The sequence below is a fragment of the Bos javanicus genome, chromosome 7 (genome assembly GCF_032452875.1).
Source record: "Bos javanicus breed banteng chromosome 7, ARS-OSU_banteng_1.0, whole genome shotgun sequence".
NCBI lineage: Eukaryota > Metazoa > Chordata > Mammalia > Artiodactyla > Bovidae > Bos > Bos javanicus.
The window spans coordinates 20,730,822-20,751,884 of NC_083874.1; the positions used below are offsets into that span (position 1 = coordinate 20,730,822).

Here is a 21,063-nt window from a genome sequence, read left to right on the forward strand (position 1 = left end):
TTGGACACGGCTGAGCAGCTAACAGTTTCACTTTCGACCAGTTTAAATGGCAGTCTCACCCATAAACACCCTCACAGAAGCATCCAGAAGAATGTCTGAGCGCATATATACCTGGACATGCCATGGCCCAGCCAAACTGACTTGAAATTAGCCATCAAAAATCTCTCTCTCTGTTTTTTAATACTTATTTATTTGACTGCACTGGGTCATAGTTGCAGCATGTAGGATCTAGTTCCCTGACCAGGGATCAAACCCAGCCCCTCTGCATTGGGAGCTCGGGGGTCTTAGCCACTGGACCACCAGGGAAGTCCTTCTTCCTCTTTTTTTTTAGTTTTTTAATGACAAAGTCACAACTTGGTACCAGGTCTATTGACCACCAGCCCAGGGTCCCTCCCACCCACCCACCCAACAGGTTTGAATTGGTAATGCATTCTGAGGAGATGGAATTCTGCTTGGTTGGATTGTACTGAATTCTTTTTTATCTGCCTGTCCTGGGATTTCCTTGCTGCATCTTGTGGGCTTTCTCTAGTTGTGGTGAGCGGGGACTACTCTCTAGTTGCACTACGCAAGATTCTCATTGCAGTGGCTTCTGTTGTTGCAGAGCACTGACTCTAGGCACATGGGCTTCAGTAATTGTGGCCCACCAGCTTAGTTTCCCTTCGCAGGCAGATTCTTAACCACTGTACCACCAGGGAACCCCTGTATTGAATTCTTTAATTCAAAGACAAAGTGAGCACAGTTCATCTCTTTTCTAAGAGCTGGGTTTGGGAGAATTGGGGCTGTGCCAACTTTTCTCTAAAAAACAGTAAGATGTCATTTGACCAGGTTCCTGCTGCACAAAGACTAGAATTATCAGATTTTTCTTGGTTGGGTAATGCAGTGAAAATGGTTTTTAAAAAGTCTCCAAAAATATCTGGGCAGCCCATGCATGAGCGTGTGTGCTAAGTCACTTCAGTCGTGTCCTACTTTTTGAGACCCCATGGACTGCAGCCTGCAGGCTTGTCTGTCCTTGAGATTCTTCAGGCAAGAATACTGGAGTAGGTTGCCATTTCCTTCTCCAGGGGATCTTCCCAACCCAGGGATCAAACCTGTGTCTATGGCCCAGCCAAACTGACACATAAATGAACCATCACACAGTCTCCAGGCCCCTTGCCCAGCCCACTTGGGTGGGACCGCCCTGAGCCCTGTGGGGCCATCACCACTTTCTCTGAGCATCAGGGCAGGGCCAGCAGCGGGAGTTCAGTGAGGTGAACTGAGGAGGCCAGCTCTGAAAAGCCACATACTCAAACAGATGCTTGTTCAGAAATGTCCACAGCAGCAAAATTCACCTATGCAGAGTACATCACGAGAAATGTTGGGCTGGAAGAAGCACAAGCTGGAATCAAGATTGCCGGGAGAAATATCAATAACCTCAGATATGCAGATGACACCACCCTTTTGGCAGAAAGTGAAGAGGAACTAAAAAGCCTCTTGATGAAAGTGAAAGAGGAGGGTGAAAAAGTTGCCTTAAAGCTCAACATTCAGAAAACTAAGATCATGGCATCTGGTCCCATCACTTCATGGGAAATATATGGGGAAACAGTGGAAACAGTGTCAGACTTTATTTTTCTGGGCTCCAAAATCACTGCAGACGGTGACTGCAGCCATGAAATTAAAAGACGCTTACTCCTTGGAAGGAAAGTTATGACCAACCTAGATAGCATATTCAAAAGCAGAGACATTACTTTGCCAACAAGGGTCCATCTAGTCAAGGCTATGGTTTTTTCAGTGGTCATGTGTGGATGTGAGAGTTGGACTGTGAAGAAGGCTGAGCGCCAAAGAATTGATGCTTTTGAACTGTGGTGTTGGAGAAGACTCTTGAGAGTCCTTTGAACTGCAAGGAGATCCAACCAGTCCATTCTAAAGGAGACCAGTCCTGGGATTTCTTTGGAGGGAATGATGCTAAAGCTGAAACTCCAATATTTTGGCCACCTCATATAAAGAGCTGACTCATTGGAAAAGATTCTGATGCTGGGAGGGATTGGGGACAGGAGGAGAAGGGGACAACAGAGGATGAGATGGCTGGATGGCATCACTGACTCGATGGACATGAGTTTGGGTGAACTCCGGGACTTGGTGATGGACAGGGAGGCCTGGCGTGCTGCAATTCATGGGGTCACAAAGAGTCAGACACGACTGAGCGACTGAACTGAACTGAACTGAATGGTGGGCACAGCCCCACTGTCCAACAGTTAGTGATGGCCACACATACCATATCTCTTCACAGATGGGAGCATGGCTTAGCCACGAGAAAGAGAGATACACTGACACTTGCTACCATGTGGACGGACCCTGACAATAAGATGGTCAGTGAGAGAAGCAGACACAGAAGGACACAGGGTGTGACTCCACTGATGGGAAGCGTCCATAACAGGCAGATCCACAGACACAGAGAGTGGGTTCCTGGTGGTCAGGGCCAGGGGTGGGGATGGGGGTGACTGCCGATGGGGACAGGACTTCTTTGGGAGAGATGATGGAATGTTCTGGAATTAGGTAGTGGTGATAGCAGCACAATAATATTAATGCACTAAATGCCAGTGAGGGGTATGCTTAAAATAGTTAAAATGACAAATGTTATGTCATATGAATATATTTTGTAATTTTAAAAATCTAGTAACATAATATATCAAAAAACTATTGAATGAGTGAACACTTTCAGTGGTGAACTGTTTGTTTTCTGACTTGATGTCTCAGCGAAGCTGCCGAAAGGGAAAAGAGGAGGAAGTACTGCAATGTGCGTGCTGTGGGGGCGTCAGAGCAGTTGAATCACAGAGGTTGGTTTTCTTCCCCATGTTCCCAGCATCTCATGGCTGGGGTAATGGGGACATTTGCTGGGGAGGCGTGAGTGGTGAAACACAGGGACGGAATCCTAGTCCCGCCAGCCTCTGCTCCAGCCAGTGGATGGTGGGGTGGGGTCACGGTCCCCACAGTGCCCTGTGTGGGACCCACCCGGGTGCAAGTGAGACCCACTGGGCGCGTGCAGTGAGTGCTGGAGGGAGGAGATGCTGGAGGGCTAGGGGAGGGATTCCAGGTGATTTGTTTTAAAAGTGCAAGAAGAGGACTTCCCTGGTGGTCCAGTGGCTGAGACTGCTCTCAGTACAGGGGGCACAGGTTCAATCCCTGGTCTGGGAACTAAGATTCCTGCCTGCCAAGGAGCAGCGCAAACCTCGATCTTTTTTTCCCAGCTGTGCCTGGCTCTCCCCTCCCCACCATCACTCTGTCGCTCCCCTGCCGTCAGGGGAGCCTGGGGGGGCTGGCTTTTCAAAGCAGGATACACAGCTGGACCTTCCTAGAGTGGTCATTTTAGTCAAAGACCTTGGGGCCAGGAGGGAGTCATTATTTCTTGGACACTCATGTTATATTTTCTTTTTTTTTTTTTTAATGGTACTTTGTTTTGGGGGAATGAGGGACAAGCCATGCAGCTTGCAGGATCTTAGTTCCTGGAGCAGGGATATAACCCATGCCTTCTACAATGGAAGCACCGAGTCCTAACCACTGGACAACCAGGGAATTCCCAGTGTTATATTTTCTATTTATATTATTTTCACAGTCATGTAGATGAATTCAGGAGCAGCAGGTCCAACTGACATGACAATATAGGAAAAAATGAGGGAACCTCAACAGATGACCTTAGTCCATATCCCGTTCTATCTCCTCTAGGCCTGGGCCCTCTCTGCAGGTCCTCTGATGTGTTAGTCTGTGATGCTGCATAACAAATACCCCCAAGTTCCACCCACTCATCATCTCATGTGAGTCAGGGCTCTAGACACAGCCTCACTGGGTCCTCTACTTGGGGTCAGAGCAGGCCACCATCCAGGTGTCAGCCAGGCTGCACTCTCACACAGAGGCTCGGCTGGGGGAGAGTCTGCTCCAGGGTCCCTAGGGGTGTTGGCAGAATTTGCCGTGGCTGCAGGACTGTGTCCTGGGTGCCTTCTGCCTGTCCGATAGGGGCTGCCAGCAGCTTCTGAAGTTCACCCCCACTGCTCCCAGCCAAGTGCGCTTCTTAAACACAGCCACCTGCCTCAGCAGGCTACCAAGGAATGTCCCTAGGGGCAGGGGCAGAACTCTGAGCAGCCACCAGCACCCCCCACCAGTCCCTGAGGGTCGCACAAGGTCACGTCCATGCATTCCATGTACCCTCTCTACTTCCAGGGTCCAGTGGGCCCCCAGCTGCCTCTCCTAAGCCCTGCAGAGACTCCTAGAACCGGGCACCCAGCCCTGCGGCACAGTTCCCCTTTTTAGCCAGGGCCACAGGAGACCTGGGCGCTTCCCAGGCAGCCCGGCACTTGGCCAGGTTTCTGCATTAACGAGAAAAGGCGTAATGGAATTTGGATGGCCGAGAAAAAGGATGTCAGTGTGAACAGATCCAGACACTCGATCTCATTGTTAGAAATTCCTCACGGGTCACAAAAACCTCATCTTGGGGCAGAGGCCACTGGGAAGCTGAGATTAGCTCACTCTCGCTGGGAGTTTCTGCAGACCGGGCGCTGGTCTCCGCACCCCTGCTTCCCACCCCACTTGCGGTCACCCAGCTCCTGCAATCCCACCCAGTCACTGGGGCTCAGCACTCCCCAGATGGTCAGCAGGGGTAGCTGCAGGGGTAGCCCTCTCTGGAAGGTTCCACAGTGTCCCCAGATGAGAACACAGCCAGACTACACCCTGGTCAATGCCGAGACTTGCAGTCTGGATGGAGACTGCTGCTTCTCTGCCCGCCCCCCACCCTTCATCCCCTGCCACCCTGTATTTGAAGGTCAGGCTTCCAGCTGAGACACACAGGAGTCAGCACCCGAGTAGGGCTTCCATCCAGACATCCTGATGCTGTGTCTTACTGCAGGGCAGCCTGAGCTTTGACCCCAGACCCCCCTGTCTGCTGGGCACCTGGGGCCCCTTGGAGTTGGACACTGAGGACATGTGGTGTTGCCTGGAGCAGGTGCCTGGGAGCCACGTTGGCCCAACCAGGCTCCTCGATGGACCAGAATCACATGTTCATTTCACAGGAAAGGGGCTCCTGAGCTGACACACTCCTCAGCCACTTGTATAGGGGTCTCCCCCAGACCCCAACTGGGCACTACTGACATAGACCAGCTGTTCTCTGATGGGCCATCCTGGGTGCAGTGGTGTGTGAAGCAGCCTCCCTGGCTCCATCCCCTCGATGCCAGGAGGCCCCAGAGGGAAGACCACAGACCTCCCAGACGTGGCCCACAGCCCCTATTCTAGGGTCTGGCTCCCCACACAGGCATGCCTCTAAATTGTGCACCTAATTGCACTGTTTTCCCCCTGCCTTTTTAATATAAAAAATATCCCTGGACTTGCCTGGTGGTCCAGTGGTTGGGAGTCTGACTGCCAATGCAGGGGACACAAGTTTGATCCCTGGTCCAGGAAGATTCCACCTGCCAAGGGACAGCTGGGGCCATGCACCACTGCCGAGACCGAGTGTCACAGATACTGAAGCCCACATGCTCAAAAGCCCGTGCTCTGCAACAAGAGAAGCCACCTCAGTGAGATTCCTGCACGCTGCAACCAGAGAGTAGCCCCAACCCACCACAACTAGAGAAAGACCTGTAGTGACAAAGACCCAGCGCAGACAAAAAAAATTTTTAAAAGAAAGAAAAATGTCCCTGACTGCAGCTAACCCTTAGGGTGAGTCTCTCTGTGTGTGCGTGGTTCCAGGAATTTGTAACCACATCAGAGGTGAAGTAACAGGTGCTTAGTCACCATTGGTCATTCTGATGCTGGGCTGTTTCGCCTTTGGTCCCACGGGTGTTGACCAGCGACCCAGGGCCCAGAGCAAAGAGCTGGAGCCCGGCACCCAAGCCCCAGGTCCGTCCACAGCAGTGCCTCTGCGCAGGAAAGGCCGTCTGCACTCTGCCCTCCTGGGCGCCTGCCCTCGAGTGGCGTCCGCTGTGGACGTCAGATGTGGCCAGGTGCGCTCCTCTGGCAGCCTGATCCTGGGGCGGGGGGCCTGTCCTGGCAGAGAGATTGGCCCTGAGGACAGAGTGAGTGCCAGGACGGAGCCCCCTTGGTAAACGCCCTGCCCTGCAGCCACCTGTCCCTTTCGTCCAGACGCCACTCTGGTGCCCAGCTTCCCAGCCACAGCCCCCAAAGACGCCCCTGTCCTGGTCCCAGGACTTGTGGACACTTCACCTCATTGGGCAGGGGCGACTTTGCAGGAGGGATTATTTAAGGCCCCTGAGATTGGGACAATCCAGGATTCCCCCAGGAGGCCCAGTGTCATCACGGGGTCCTTATAAGAGGGAGGGGGAGGGTCAGAAGCAGACGGGAGATGCTGCTCTGCTGGCTCTGAGGGTGGAAAGAGGGGCTGCAAGCCAGGGATGAGGCGCCTCTGGAAGCTGGAAAAAGGGAGAGCCAGTGCTCCCCTGGAGCCTCCAGAGGGACCAGCCCTGCCCATGCCTGGATTTAGCTCCATGAGGCCCGAGTCAAACTCCTGACCTCCAGAACCACGAGATAATCACTGTGTGTGGTTTTAAGCCAGCAAATTTGTGGTGATTTGTGACAGCAGCCACGGGAAATGCAATGCCAAGGAGCATCCACAGAGCTGTGGCTACCCCAAGGAAGGGTCCCAGTGCAGCCTTGTGCATAGATGGTAGACCAGGAGCTTCTCAGAGGGGGAGGACACTTCGAGGGGCTTTGCAGGATGTGGAGGAGGTTGTCCAGGCTCAGGTGGGAACACTGCCCTGCCCTCTCCCAGCCTCCTGCCCTTTGGATCCGAGCTGCAGCCTCCCAGGGCCAGGGTGACGGCATTTCCTGGGTGCCAGGAAGCCGAGAACAGGGCTGACATTAGCCACAGGCGCTCAGCACGCTGGCCCAGCCGGGTTACCCGCTTGCACACGCTCACATGATTGCAGTCATCCTCTGGGCGGACAGAGAAGGCCCTTTCTTCTGCTCCCGCACCAGCCGCACTGTCAGCCCTCTGTCACCGGGGCACATTGTCCGCCCGCCTCCGGGCTCAGCCGAGGGCGGCCACTCGCCCTGCAGCTCTGTTTTTCCCTCGCCTGTGGGCATCTCATTCATTCCCTTTTTTTCCTAGCCCTTTCTAAAAATAGCTGCCAAGGGACCCGATTTAGCCCATGCATGAAAGGACCAGCTGACAGCAAGTCACAAGACCCTGGTCTCCAGGGGGTGCGGGCCTCCTGTGGGGAAGCATCTGCCTGGCGGAGACCCAGCTGGTCTTTCATGGCCCCTGCGGCCCACCAAAGGTCACCATGCTCAAGGTCACAGAGGCCGTCACATGGCTGGCCCGCCCCACGCCAGGCCAGGGTGACCTCGATCCTGGGGAAGCTCAGGCCCAGATGCGAGGCCAGGAAGGGGGATCCCAGAGCCAACCTAGCTGGAGATGGGGATGGGGGAGAGGTGGGTGGAGGGGGTAGGGATGGGACAGGTTGGGGAGAGGTGGGATGGGGGATAGTTGGAGGCAGGGTGGGGATGCTGGGGAGTCAAAGAGGTTTGGTCCACCTCCTACTAAAGTCCAGGTGCCGGTGTGGTGCCCGTGGCCCTGTGCACGCGACCCTGCTTGGGACTGGGAGCGAGGCTAGGAGGCCCCCACGTCCAGCTGCTGGGGACACTGCAAGGCACCCTCCCCTCCCTCTGACCTTATCACCCTAAGGGCCAGTGTGTGCCGTTTCTGTGGAGTCTGGAGCAGGTCTCTCCCCACCCCCAGGCACAGTGAAGGAGAGAGGGCCAGGCCATCCTCTATGAGGGCCCGTCCCCGGCACTGTGGGGTTTGGAGCAGCCTCCCTGGCCCCACCCCTTTGATGCCTGGAGCCCCCCGAGTCGTGACAACAACAGATGCCCCAGACATCATCCCTGTGGAAACACCCTACTTAGGGGCTTCTATGCCGTGGATTGTGGTGCAGGAGGCCCCCCAAAGGCAAGCAGAGCCAAGGCCTCATGCACACAGTAGGTGTGTAAGAAACACAGGGTAATCAGCTTGCATGTGGGCACAGCTGGTGGCCAGCCAGCCCCCCAAGCCCTGCAGGAGGGCAGCCTGTTCTTAAAAGAAGCCCAGATACTGTTCTCTCAAACCTCATCTCGTTCTGTTTGGCTTTGGGATTTTTTTCCCTCTTTCCACACAGCGGCCTGCCTCCTCTTCTTCTGAACATCGTGTTCTGGGGGGGCGGTTACCCCCGGGATGGGGAGCCTGCTTTCTCACCCAGGCCTTGTTTGTCCTCCTGTCCAGTCTGGCTGGAGGTTTGTGTTTGGTGGGGGTGGGAGGGGGGTTGTTTTGTTTCCTTCCTGTTTCATGGCAGGCAGGGAGGGGGGTCGAAATTCAGAAGCTCGGTGAGCTGTAAAGCTACCAGTTCTGGAAGTGTTAAAGCAGAATGAAGGCTGTTTCTGTTCTCTCTGAGGACGCGGACTCGCTCCCGCCTGCCTCCCCTCCCCTCCCTGCAGGCCAGGGATAAGGCCTGCGACACAGGCTCTGGCTGCCCGCAGCTCCCCTCCCTCTACAAGGCCACCTTCCTGGGCTCTGACTCACCCAGCATGGCCTCATCCGCCTGGATGAGGAGGTGGGGAGGGGGCTTTCAGAACCGCCTGGAAGCAGCCGGCTTTGTCTGAGCTTGGATTCACTGAGATCAACTTCCTGTGCCTTCAGAGATGAAATGCATGTGGCACTCTTGTCCCAGGGAGCAGGAACCTCAGGGAACAGGCTGGCTGCTGATGGAGATACTGCCAGTAATTCCTCTGGCTTTAATGCTTCGCCAGCATCTCAGGGCCATTACAAAAGAGAACGCGCGTCCTGTGCCTGCTCAGCGGGAGGAGTGGCTGCCAGCTGGAATTGTCCAGCATCTGGAACAGAGAGTGCTAGAAAGAGGCCAGGCCAACGGTCAGGAGATCCCACTTGGGCCTCGCCTGGCCAGTGTATCAGCTGTCCATGCCAAGTAACGAGCCAGCACAGACTTCGTGGCTTCCAGCTCAAGGCCCTGAAGGTCGTCAGTAAGACCGTGGTGTGGCTGCCCCCTCTGCTCAAGGTCTCTCCCGGCTGCTGTCAGAATGCTTCACCTGGGGCTGATTCGGATTGTTCCAGAACTTGGTTTCATGCAGCCGTAGCAGGGGGTCCCCCTTCCCTCGAAGCTGCCCCTGTGTCTTGCCACACATCCGCCTCCAGCTTCAAAGCCAGTGACAGAGGGTTTCCCTTGTGCAGAGTCCCCTTCACACTCGCTCCCCTAATAAGAGCAGGCCCACCAAGGTTCTCCCCCTCCTACATTTGTGCCACACGACACTGCCCCGCCCAGAGCTGAACCCCGTCCTCTCCTCAGGTCCTGCCCGCACCCCAGGAAAGGGGATTCTCCAGGTCACTGGGGGTCATCGTAGAGGTGTGCACAGCCCCAAGGACCCCTGGCTAGGTTGCTGGTGAAGGTCGGGTGTGACAGATGCATTCTCATCAGTCAGCCCCCACCAAGGAAGTGGGGTCCAGGGGTCACTCCCGGCCACAAGTGAGATCAGGCACATTAGCTCTGACTCTGGATGGGCCCTGAAACCAACGTGTGTGTGCCTGTGTGTGTTCAGTTGTGTCCGACTCTGCAACTCCGTGGACTGTAGCCCACCAGTCTCCTCTGTCCATGGGATTTCCCAAACAAGAATACTGGAGTGGGTTGCCATTTCCTCCTCCAGGAAATCATCGAGGGAATCATCCCTCGTCCCATCCCAGGGATCAAACCTGAGTCTCTTGTGTCTCCTACATTGGCAGGCAGATTCTTTACCACCATGCCACCTGGGAAGCCCTGCCACACACAGAAAAAAAACCCTCCTTCCATTTCCTGTGATGCTCTTTATTTCTTTTTTTTTTTTTAAGGTGACAGTCCCCGTACATTCTTTTAAACATTTATTTATTTTTTGGGGGTGTGTCGGTTCTTAACTGCAGCTTGTGAACTCTCTAGTCGCAGCATGTGGGCTCAGTAGTTGCGGCCCATGGGTTTAGTTGCCCCACAGTATGTGGGATCTTAGTTCCCTGAACAGGGATCAAAGGCCACGTCCCCTGCATTGGAAGGCAGATCCTAAACACTGGACCACCAGGCAAGTCCCATCCTTATTGTCTTTAATAGTAAAATCCAGGGAAGAAACGTTGTGAGAACTCCATTGGGAGATTCTAACCCGATTCTTCTCAAATGAGGGGTGGTTCTCCCCTGGGGACACTGGGCCATGTCTGGAGATGCCTGTGGTTATCACAACTGGGGGGCTCCTGGCATCAAGGTGGGGGGCAGGAATACTGCTCCACCTCCCAACAGCTCCCAGGACAGCACCAATGTCAGCTGACTTGTCTGTCCTCCTCAGGACAGTAGGTGGCCTTTTGCGGGGGCACTCTGTCTGAGAGTCAGGGGGTCCCAGCCCACCTTCTCTCAGGCCTGGCATCTTGTGCTTATGGAAGTTGTAGCCGAGGCTTTCCAGGGAGTAACTTGTCTCACACTGAGGCCCTGGGGCTGCAGATCCATCTTCAGTGCATGGAATTCAGAGCCAGGCTGACTCATTGGAAAAGACCCTGATGCTGGGAAAGATTGACAGCAGGAGGAGAAGGGGGCAACAGAGAATGAGATAGTTAGATGGCATCACTGATGCAATAGACATGAGTTTGCACAACTTCTAGGAGACTGAAGCACAGGGTAGCCTGGTGTGCTGCAGTCCATGAGGTCGAAAAGAGTTGGACACGACTGAGCAACTGAACAATTGGGGCTGTGCCTGGGTGTCCACCCACTGCGGGCAGACACTGCACCCAGGGAGTGGTCCCCAGTGGCCCCCATCACACCTCCTCTTGGACCACCAGGACCAGGAGCCGCCAGTCTTTCAAGGCCCTGCTCCTTGCCTCTGCCCAGCCAGCGAAAAGAATTTTTCACATTCTTTTCCTTTTACGCAGCTTAGCCAGCCAACTTTCAGAAACGTCCCCTGGCGTCCTATTCTTTCTTTTCTGGTAAGAGAGCAGCCCCAGCGGCTGGGTTTTGGTTTATCGCGAGCAGGCTGGGAGTGGAGCTCTTCCCAGCTATGAGAGCTATGCGTGGAATTCAGAGGAATCTCCTGCATTTTTGTGTCTCCCTGTCACTGCTTCCTGTGCAGCCGGAAAACACCTCCAAGGGTGGAGATGGCATCACAGGCTGAGCCAGGGAGCACGTCTGCTCTTGCCGGCCTCTGCTTCTGCCCACCAGAAACATGCCCAGCCAGTCAGGGCTTCCCTCGATGCCTGGGTGTGTGCCCAGTCCACTTTCCCATCAGCCCTGCTGCTCAGGGTCCCTGCAAGGCCTGGGCCACCCCAGCCGGCTGTCTCCTTCTTGGTTTTGTTCACGAGGTCGCCGAGGCTCAGCCCGCCCATCCCCGTTAAGGTCTTGGGTACCTATTTGCCATGCATCCTCCCCACCCCCACCCCGTGAGCGATATGCGCACACGGTCGTGCTGAGCATCTTGGCAAGACCCAGAGGCCAAACGGCATCTTAGAGCTCCTGCATCCGCACCCATTACTCCATCTGACTCTCTGAGGCAGAAGGAAGCGGACTCGACCACCAGGAAACTCCAAGCCTACATCACCAGGAACCAGGGGACAGAGACGTGATCTTGAGACGCCTGGTGGGGGTACAAGGTGATGATGCAAAGGTCTCCCCAGCACACGTGTGCGGCCCCATTGGAAGCCGACGTGACAGTCTGCTCCAGGTCTTGGGAAAAGCGTCCAGGATTCCAGGAGCCCCAGGGTCACTTACAGACCACCAGACAGGAGGCGCCACGCTCAGGCTCTCCGCTGTTCCATCTCACTTGGGGTTTTCTCTAACCCTGATGGCTACACAGTTGTCGTCAGCATCCCTAGCATTCTGCACATTCTTCCCTAAAGAAAGAAGCCACATGAGGATCCTGACACCTCCCCTCATGTATGGATCCAATCCCTCAGATCCAGGATCACTGTATATCTAAACCCTTTGCCAAATCCACTGGGCCATGGAGGACGCAGATACTGCATCCCTCGGCCTCCGAAGCTTGCCTCTGGGTTCAGAGCTTTATGAAGCTTTATGAGCTTTATGTTGGGACCTGCCTTTTCCAGGGAGCTCTGGTTTGGGAATTAAATGCAAACCCTGGCGCAACCTCCACCTGATGCGTGGTCTCGGGAAGGTTATTAACATACTCACGTCTTTGAGGCTCCATCTCTCTCCTCATCTGTAAAAAGTGGGCACAGTAACACCTTCATGATGCCTGACATGGGGTCCACCCCTTGCACTCTGTCACCTGCACATCAAACACAGTGCTCAGCGCTCCAGTGCACTTGTCCACAACCCAGAAACACAGCCTGTATCCCTGAGTCCAAGGCAAATAAACCACTGATTTGTACCATCTTCCACTTCCTTCCTAGTTAGGAAAATATATGGCTACCATTTCTCCGCCTTTTGGCTGAGATCAAGTATAGTATGGGGGCTTCCCTGGTGGCTTAGTGGTAAAGAATCCAGCTGCCAATCCAGGAGACACAAGAGACATGGGTTCAATCCCTGGGTTGGGAAGGTCCCATGGAGAAGGAAATGGCAACCCATTCCAGTACTCTTCCCTGGAAAATCTCACGGACAGAGGAGCCTGGTGGGCTACAATCCATAGGGTCCCAAAGAGTTAGATATGACTAAGCAGCTGAGCACTTCAACAACAGCGAGGAGGGCTTTTCTTTTGAAAATGTGTGCTTAAAAATGTTATTCCATGCACACAAGGAAATATTATTCACAAAAAAGAGAGAAGCCCTGACACTCTCTACTGTGTGGACAGACCCTGAGAACACAATGCTCAGTGAGAGAAGCAGACACAGAAGGACGCACAGAGTGTGATTCCACTGGTGGGAAAAGTCTTGTTTCTTCCTGGGGCTGCTGAGGGCTGGACTGAGGAGAAGTCACCAGGGACAGTTGGCCTGGTCCCCATCACTCTGGCCTTGAGCCAGTTGCAGTAGACAGAGAAGTATACGTGTTTTTTCAGATGTTGACTTTTTTTTTTGGACTGGGTGGAGGTAAATATCGAGTTGATGGCTCTTGTGATTCTTTTGTGGTCCAAGGGCTTTTAGGGTTTTCACTTCCTGTTTATTTTCCTATGAAAATTTTGGAATTATTTTATCAAGTTCTTCCCCTTCTTCGATACTTTGGTTTGGTTTTGTTTTTTACGTCCTCTTAAACCTCTCGCCTTCCACCTGGGGTCATTTATCTCTAATATCTTTTTGTTTTATTTCTAATAAGGAAGTTCTGCTGGTGACAGTCTGTCTGAAAATGTCTTTTGGCATCGTTGCCTGCGTGCTCGGTCTTGTCCAACTCTGCGACCCATGGACTGTAGCCCACTAGGCTTCTCTGTCCATGGGATTTTCCAGGCAAGAATACTAGAGTAGGTTGCCATTTCCTACTCCAGGGGATCTTCTCGATCCAGGGACTGAACCTGCATCTCCTGTGTCTTCTGCACTGGCAGGCGGGTTCTTTACCACTGAACCTGTGAAGTCTGAAAATGTCTTTGTTTTACCCTAATTCTTAAAGTTTGTTTTCACTACGTCTAGAATTTTCACTGGATCCGTAAAATTGTTAGTCCTTTTTCCTCCAGCACCTTATGTTTGTTCATTAGTTTTATAATTAACTGATTTTATTTAATTTTTAAAATATTTATTTATTTATTTGGTTGCCCTGGGTCTTAGTTGCGGCCTATGGGATCCTAGTGCCCCTAGCAAGTATTGAACCTGGGTCCCCTGCATTGACAGCGTGGAGTCTTAGCCACCAGAACACCAGGGAAGTCCCTAACTGATTTTATTGAGGTATAATTCCTCTTCAGTAAAATGAACAGATCTTACATAAGTAGTTTGATGACTTTTGACAAGTCAATACACCTGTGTACACTAATACCTCAGTCAAGATAGAGAATATTTCTAATGTCTGTCTTCTTTCACCTGACCAAGCATTTTGAGAGTCACACACATGGCTTCATTTGCCAGTAGGTTCTTTCCATTGTGTGAGTATCCATGGTATGAATTACCAGTCTGTTTACCCATTCTCCTGTTGACAAGCATTTGGGTTACTTCCAACTTCTGCTCTTATAAATACAGACATATGAACATCTTGTACAAGTGGGTAAATCTCTAGGAGTGGAATTGCTGGGTCATAGGTTGAGTATGTGTTTAACCTTATAAAATCTGTCTTTGCTGTGCTCAGTCATGTCTGACTCTTTTTGACCCCATGGACTGTAGCCCACCAGGCTCCTCTTTCCATGGGATTGCCTCTTTCCCATACTGGAGTAGATTGGCATTTCCTCCTTCAGGGGATCTTCTCAACCCAGGGATTGAACCTGTGTCTCCTGAGGCTCCTGCATCGGCAGGTGGATTAACCTCATAAGAATCTGCTAACTCACTTTCCAGAGCGGTTGACGCTTCTGTCGGTAACATGTGAAACTTTCTGTTTCTTCATCCTCCCCAGGACTTGGTGTTGTCGGTCTTTTAGATTTTTGCCACTCTAGCAGCTGCGAAGCAGACTCCGTGATGATTTTCAGTTATTCTTGCCCTGATGACTAATCATTGAGCACTATTTCATGTGCCCATTGGCCATTTCTCTGTCCATTTCTAAAATGTTTCTCCTGCCTGAGGTTCTAGAGCTTCTTGAATCTGTGGCTTAAGAGTTTTTTGTTTTTGTTTTTTGTCAGTTTTGGGAACTTACCAGTCACTATCTCTTCAAAGATTGCTTCTGTTCCATTCTCTCTCTCTCCCACTTCCAGAGCTCTGACATGTGTCAGACCTTAGTAGAGCTTCCAGGGGGCACTAGTGGTAAAGAACCTACCTGCCAATGCAAGAGACATAAGACACACACGTTTCAATCCCTGGGTCAAGAAGATCCCTGGGAGAAGGAAATAGCAACCCATTCCAGTATTCTTGCCTAGAGAATTCCATGGACAGAGGAGCCTGATGGGCTACAGCCCATGGGGTCTCAAAGAGTCAGACACGACTGAAGTGATTTAGCACACATGCATGCCTTACTGCATCCTGTGTCTCTTCCCTTGTTTCACGTGGTCCACGCTTCGATCTGGATATTTGCTATTGTCTGGTTCACTAATTTTCTCCTTAGTTGTCTTTAATGATAGTGCTGCTTCTGTTGTGTTCGTTTCATATATTGTCAGTTTCTACACACTCAGTCTTTTTCTTTAGTTTCCAATTTTCTGCTAAAATTCCAGCCTCATTTATTTAGCATGGTTAATATCGTTATTTTAAACTCTGTCGATTTTAGTGTATGGAACCCCTGGGGGCCTGTTGGTAGAGCCTGTTATTTCTGCCGATTTTTGTTTATACGGTCCTGTCTTCTTGTGTGCCTGGTCATTTCTTCTTTTTTAAAAAATATTTATTTGGCCTTAGTTGTGGCACCTGGGATCTGCAATCTTCACTGCAGCATGTATACTCTTATTATAGTTGCGTCACGTGGGATCTAGTTCCCCGACCAGGGATCAAACCTGGCCCCCCTGCACTGGGAGTGTGTGGTCTTAACCACTGGGCCACCAGGGAAGTCCTGCCTGGTCTTTCCTGATTGTGTGCTAGATATTGTGCCTGCTGACTCATTGTAGAAACAACGTGAAGCCTAAGGTGATGCTGTCTTCCCCAGAAAGGATGGACTTCCATTTACTTCTACTTAGCATTTCGGGTCACGTCAATCTGGTGTTGGGGACTGAGGTTACTCAGAACTCAGCTGCAGTTGCCGTGAGCGCCTGTCTGCTGCCTGTGGACCTTTTCCTTAGAAGGCAGCACTCTTATCCCAGCTCATATCAAGGAGGTGGGGGCTCCCCAATCTGTCTCCCCTCAGGAGGCCCTGGATCTCAACCTCTGTGCCCCTAGCCTCATGAGACCCCCTCAGCCTCTTGGCAAACCCTCCACCCCAGGAAAAGGCAGCCCCAAGCCAGACTCCTGGGCTTCCATCCCCCTCCCCAGATTCGGGATGGAAATCCTTCACTCTCTCAATGGTCCTCCAGCGCCTTTGAGCATCTCTACCCTGTGCAGCTCTGCTCACGGCCCTCATCAGAAGGGTGTCCACACTAGCTGGCCACCATTGCGAGTGGACTCTGCAGAGAGAAAGGTTTATCCAAGGTCCAGATGGCTAAGGAGGAGGCCAGGGACATAGATCATTGTGATCTTAGAGCCACAGAATGACCACTGGGGATCCAGTCTCAGCTTTTAATATTTTTTTAAAGTTTATTTATTTCTTTGGCTTGGTGGGTCTTTGTTACAGTAAGTGGGGTCTGCTCTTCATTGCAGTGCACAGGCTTCTCACTGAAGTGGCTTGTCTTGTTGCGGAGCATGGGCTCTAGGGTGCAGGGGCTTCAGTAGCTGTAGTGCATGGGCTCAGTTGCCCTGAAGCATATGGGATCTCCCCAGATGAGGGATGGAGCCAGTGTCCCTTGCATTGCAAGGCAATTCTTAACCAAGGAAGCCCTTGGCTTTTACTTTTTATTTTATTTATTTCTGGCTCCACTGGGACTTTGTTGCTGCACGTAGGCATTCTCTAGTTGTAGCAGGTGGGGGCTACTCTCCAGTAGCAGAGCACAGGATCTAGGGAGTACAGACTTCAGTAGTTGTGGCTCGTGGGCTTAGTTGCCCCGTGGCATATAAGATCTTAGTTCCCCAACCAGGGATCGAACCTGCGTCCGCTGCGTTGAAAGGTGGAGTGTAAACCCCTGAACCGCCTGGGAAGTCCTATTCTCAGCTCCTAGAACATCCACCCCCTTCTCCGGTTGAGGAAGCCCAGCCCCAGGCCAGGGCAGAGCCAGGCTGTGAGTCCAGGGTCTCCTGTTTCTAGACTTTATCTTTAGGAACGGGGAGACAGCCTCGTCCCCTGGACTGAGACCAGAGACTCTGTGGACTTAGCAGGAGAGTTTCACAACCGAGGATCACCTACCAGTAAAAGGCCACTAACCATGTCCAAAAATGGCAGGAAAGTGACTGGACGTGACCAGTGTCGTGGGCTCCGAGCCCAGCTGGAAGTCTCACCTCAGTCTCACCTCTGCTTCTGGGCTCAAGGGGAGGGCCCTGCAGGCATTCAGTCTGGCGGAGGAAATAGACCATCTACATCTCTCCATCTCTGACTCTGCTACTGATTCCATCCACTCCTAGTTTTAACTCAATTCACTTCAAACTCTGCCCCTCTCTCTCCCTCATCCTTTGCGATATCCCACCCTGCCTGGCCCCTGGGCAGGTGAAGGGAGTGGCCACCGAGCTGCCAGCAAACTGCGCAAGGAGCAAGATTTCTCAACAGCTTCCAGCAAACCTGCCGGTCTACGTTGGCTGGGCGCAGCAGGTCTAGGTCACCTTATCTCTCATCCCATCTCCCTCGCAGCTGTGTTTGTAGGGCAGGCCCACCATGGCTGCCAACCTCAAGGGTCCCTGACCCCCAGAATAGGAACTTGGGGACCTGGAGTTTGGCCAGGCCCTGCGCTTGAGACGGGGTGTCGCTCTGAGTCCTGAGCAGAGCTAACTGGAGCTCAGAGCCACACAGCTTAGGAATCTGGGGCAGAATTAGGGTCTGCTCTTTCTGCAAGACCTCTGCCTCCCACCCTGCCCCCACCCCCACCCCCACCCCCACCCGGAAGGCTGTGCTTGCTCCCACTTCTGTTGTTGGTTGAGTTCAAGGGAACCTCTGACCCTGTGTGACTTCTCCCAGCCAGGTTGTTGGATACTAAGAAATTTTGTTTCATATTTTGCTGTTGTTGCCAGGCTGAACCGCTTGTGGGATCTTAGTTCCTCGACCAGGGATTGAACCCACCCACTCCACAGTGAAAGCGTGGAGTCCCAAGTACTAGAACGCCAGGGAATTCCCAGATGCTAAGAAATTTAAAACCTGTTTGGAAACAAACTTCTGTTCTGCTTAGTACCACTTCACTTCAAGCTGAACCATCTCAGTTCCCCAAAAATTGTATTTTCCTAAAAGAATATCTTTTAGCTACAGAGAGTCTTCTGATAAGAGAGTTCCACAAAAGCTTTAAATGCTGCTCCCAGGAGACATTGGGTGGTGTCTGGGGACATCTGTGGTTCATCACAACTCGGGGGGAGGGGGGACTCCTGGCATCAAGGGTATAGGGGCCAGGGAGGCTGCTCTACTCCCCACAGCTCCCGGAACAGATCCCCACAGAGAGTGATGCGGCCTTAGTGTGAGCAGGGGCTGAGGTGACCCTGTTCAAACTAGGTGTTCCCCCATCCAGCCATCCTACAGCCCACCGTGGAGAATCATTGCCCTCCCCTGGCTATGGTTGATCCTCATGTGCACTGGGGTCTGGCAGCCGGGTTGGGGTCTGTAGCGCTCAGGGGTGACCCTCTGTCTGTCATCAGCCCAGCTCACAAAGCATCCTGGACGCTCCGGCCCACACGGCCCTTGCCTCTCCGCCACACGCCCTCAGCGCTTCTGTGGGAGCCCGCCTGACCCCAGTGACTTCCTGGCCCTTTACTGGGAGGCCAGCCAGGGCCCAGTGGCGTCTGTTAAGCTTCTATTTTTAGGCAAACCTCACCCCCAAGTCATGCCCCCAGCCTCGCCAGGCCTGAACTGGCCTCTCCCCAGGCGGGAACCTGACCGCGGCCTGCAGCTCCAACTGCCTCCTCACTCCCTCCCAGAGGGCCCGCTCCCACCTTCTCCCCCCGCAGCTTCCCAAGGCCCTGCCTGGTGTCCAGGGCCTTCCAAGGCTCCGCTGGGCCCAGGCAGGCCCAGCCAGGTCAGGTGCCCAGGGCATCACGTGCCTCTGGAGGAGAGGCTGCTGGTGAGGAATGTTCCTGGGCTGACTCAGCGCCTGTGCCTGCCCGAGGGAGTTGACCTAACCCTGGGGGCACGCAATGAGGCTGGGCTGGCCCTGCCTCTGCCAGGACCAGGCTTCAGTCTGCTGTCTATGTAGCCATGACATTGCCACGTCTGGTCTCAGCCGCTCAGCCCACTCATGCCCACACATGGATACATGCTGACACACATGCATGCACACACAAACTCATAGACACATAGGCATGCATGCACAGACACAGACACACACTCACCCACACATGTGTGCACACATACCTGCACACAAGCACACAAAACCCAAGGGAGCCCCCTGTGACCGTCCCCAGGTGCCCGGGGTTATAACCCAGCCTGGAGGGCACCTCTTAAGGGCATCGTGTCCAGAAGAGGAAGCCAGCAGCGCTGAGGGGCTTAGTGCCCACGAGGGAGGCCATGGTTGGGGTGGCCCCACAGGGTGTTCGGGGCTCCCAGGGTCCTGGTGGACATTCCAAGTGTGGGTGCTGAGCAGTACTCCCCAGCCTTCCAAGGAAAACACGCCATGGGGCCACCCCGTTTGTTCTCTGTCAGCGTCTATATTTAGCACTGAGTAATTTCAGTATTTTTAAGTTGAACCAAGGGCGGTTTTCCCTGAGCTGGATGTTTTGTGGCCGCTTTGAAGCACTGTGCTGAATCAGAGCACTCTGGGAGCCCACACGTGGGCCCCGCGCACCCGGAGCAGACACATTCAGGCCTTTTCTGGCCCAGAGAGGGGCCAGGATGTCTGGCAGAGAGGTAGGTAGGCAGGCAGCAGCACAGAAGGGATTTTTTTTTTTAATGGAAACTTGGATTGAGATCACTATAGATTTACACACGGTTATATCAGATCACCAACAGAAAGGCCCTGTATCACCTGTTGACACAGATTCCTGAGGTTTGACGTGTGTGCATGTATTAAGATCTTTGCCAGTTCATCCCCCTACCCTGGCAGACCTGTGAACCTCCCCCCCGCAACACACACACACACACACAGTCTGGATACTTGGCTCTTGAGTGAGGACCCCTGGTGTGCACCTGTCTCCCCAGACCCTTCCCCAGGGCGCCGCCCCCCTGAAACCAGGAATCCCTCCTTGTCTCTACTACCTTGACATCTCAGAGATGTTCAGTATGCAGAACCACACAGCATGTGACTCTGGGGGCTGCCCTTTTCACTCTGAGTGATTTCTTGGAGGGCCATCCAGGATGTACACTTCCACAGTCCATTCCTTTTGTTGTTGTTGTCTTTAATATTTATTTGGCTGTGCCGGGTCTTAGTTTGCGACACTCTGGGTCTTCAGTCTTCGTTGCAGCACAGGGGATCTTTAGTTGCAGCATGTGGGCTCTAGTTCCCTGACCAAGGATCGAACCCAGGCCCCCTGCATTGGGAGCACAGTGTTGGCCACTGGCCCACCAGGGAAGTCCCCAGTCTATTTCTTTTCATTGCCCAGTGGGAAATTTTTTGAAAACCTGGAATCTGCCTTTCCTTTTCGGCAACTGCCCCTCTCTACTGACTGGGACACAGACAGAGGCGCCGTGTATCATGACAGAAGCACGCGCTTCTGCTGAATGGCCTGGGTCAGTGCCAGCCTGGCCAGGTGGCTCCCTGGGACCCATGAATTTTGGTTCCTGAACCTGGGCTCTACCCACTCCATATCAAACTAATACTATGCAGACCCACTGGGCGCTTCCTCAACCCGGACAATGCGCTCACTGGGGTTAGGTCATTTTCTGCTCTGATCTCAATGCCAGAAGCCCCTCCCCAGTCATGACAACCACAGACACCCCCAGAGGTTGCCCAGTGTTCCTGGGGACAGGATCTCCCTGGGTGAGAGCCCCGGACTAGGGATCCCATGGACCCCACAGGACACTGGGTTCCTTGACCATGTGACCCCTGAGGTCCTCAGATGCTGCTCACACCTAAATACACACCTTGGGGATTCTCAGGCAGAGTCCAGTGGCTAGGACTCTACACTTTCACTGCCATGGGTCCAGATTCAAGCCCTGGCCCAGGAACTAAGATCCTGCAAGTGTATAGAGGAGCCAAATAAATAAATACATGTCTGAGTGGGAGGGAGGGGAGGTGACTCACAGACGCTGGAGTCACCCTGGTTCACACCATCTGACCATCAGGGTTTATCCTGCTGTCTAGTGTGAGTTGGGATCAGATTCCATTCCACAGCCTTGGCGCTGTCAACGTTTGGGGCTGGGTCACCCACTGTGGGGGGCCGCCCTGGGCACTGTCAGTGTTGAGCAACATCCCAGGTCCTGACGGCCACAGATG

At 53.2% G+C, this 21,063-nt stretch overlaps 1 protein-coding gene across 2 annotated transcripts in view; it reads left to right on the top strand.

Annotated features, from left to right (window-relative positions):
* The window catches only part of GNG7 (G protein subunit gamma 7), a 138,465-nt gene that overhangs the window by 108,710 nt on the left and 8,692 nt on the right, over window positions 1-21,063 (top strand). The window contains exon 1 of one of the 2 annotated variants that reach the window (XM_061422775.1): window positions 5,512-5,963. The exons of the other annotated variant lie outside the window; for it this stretch is intronic. The gene's annotated coding sequence lies outside the window, so the exon portion shown is untranslated. Of the gene's footprint in view, window positions 1-5,511; window positions 5,964-21,063 lie in introns of those variants that run through there. 2 annotated transcript variants of the gene reach the window in all.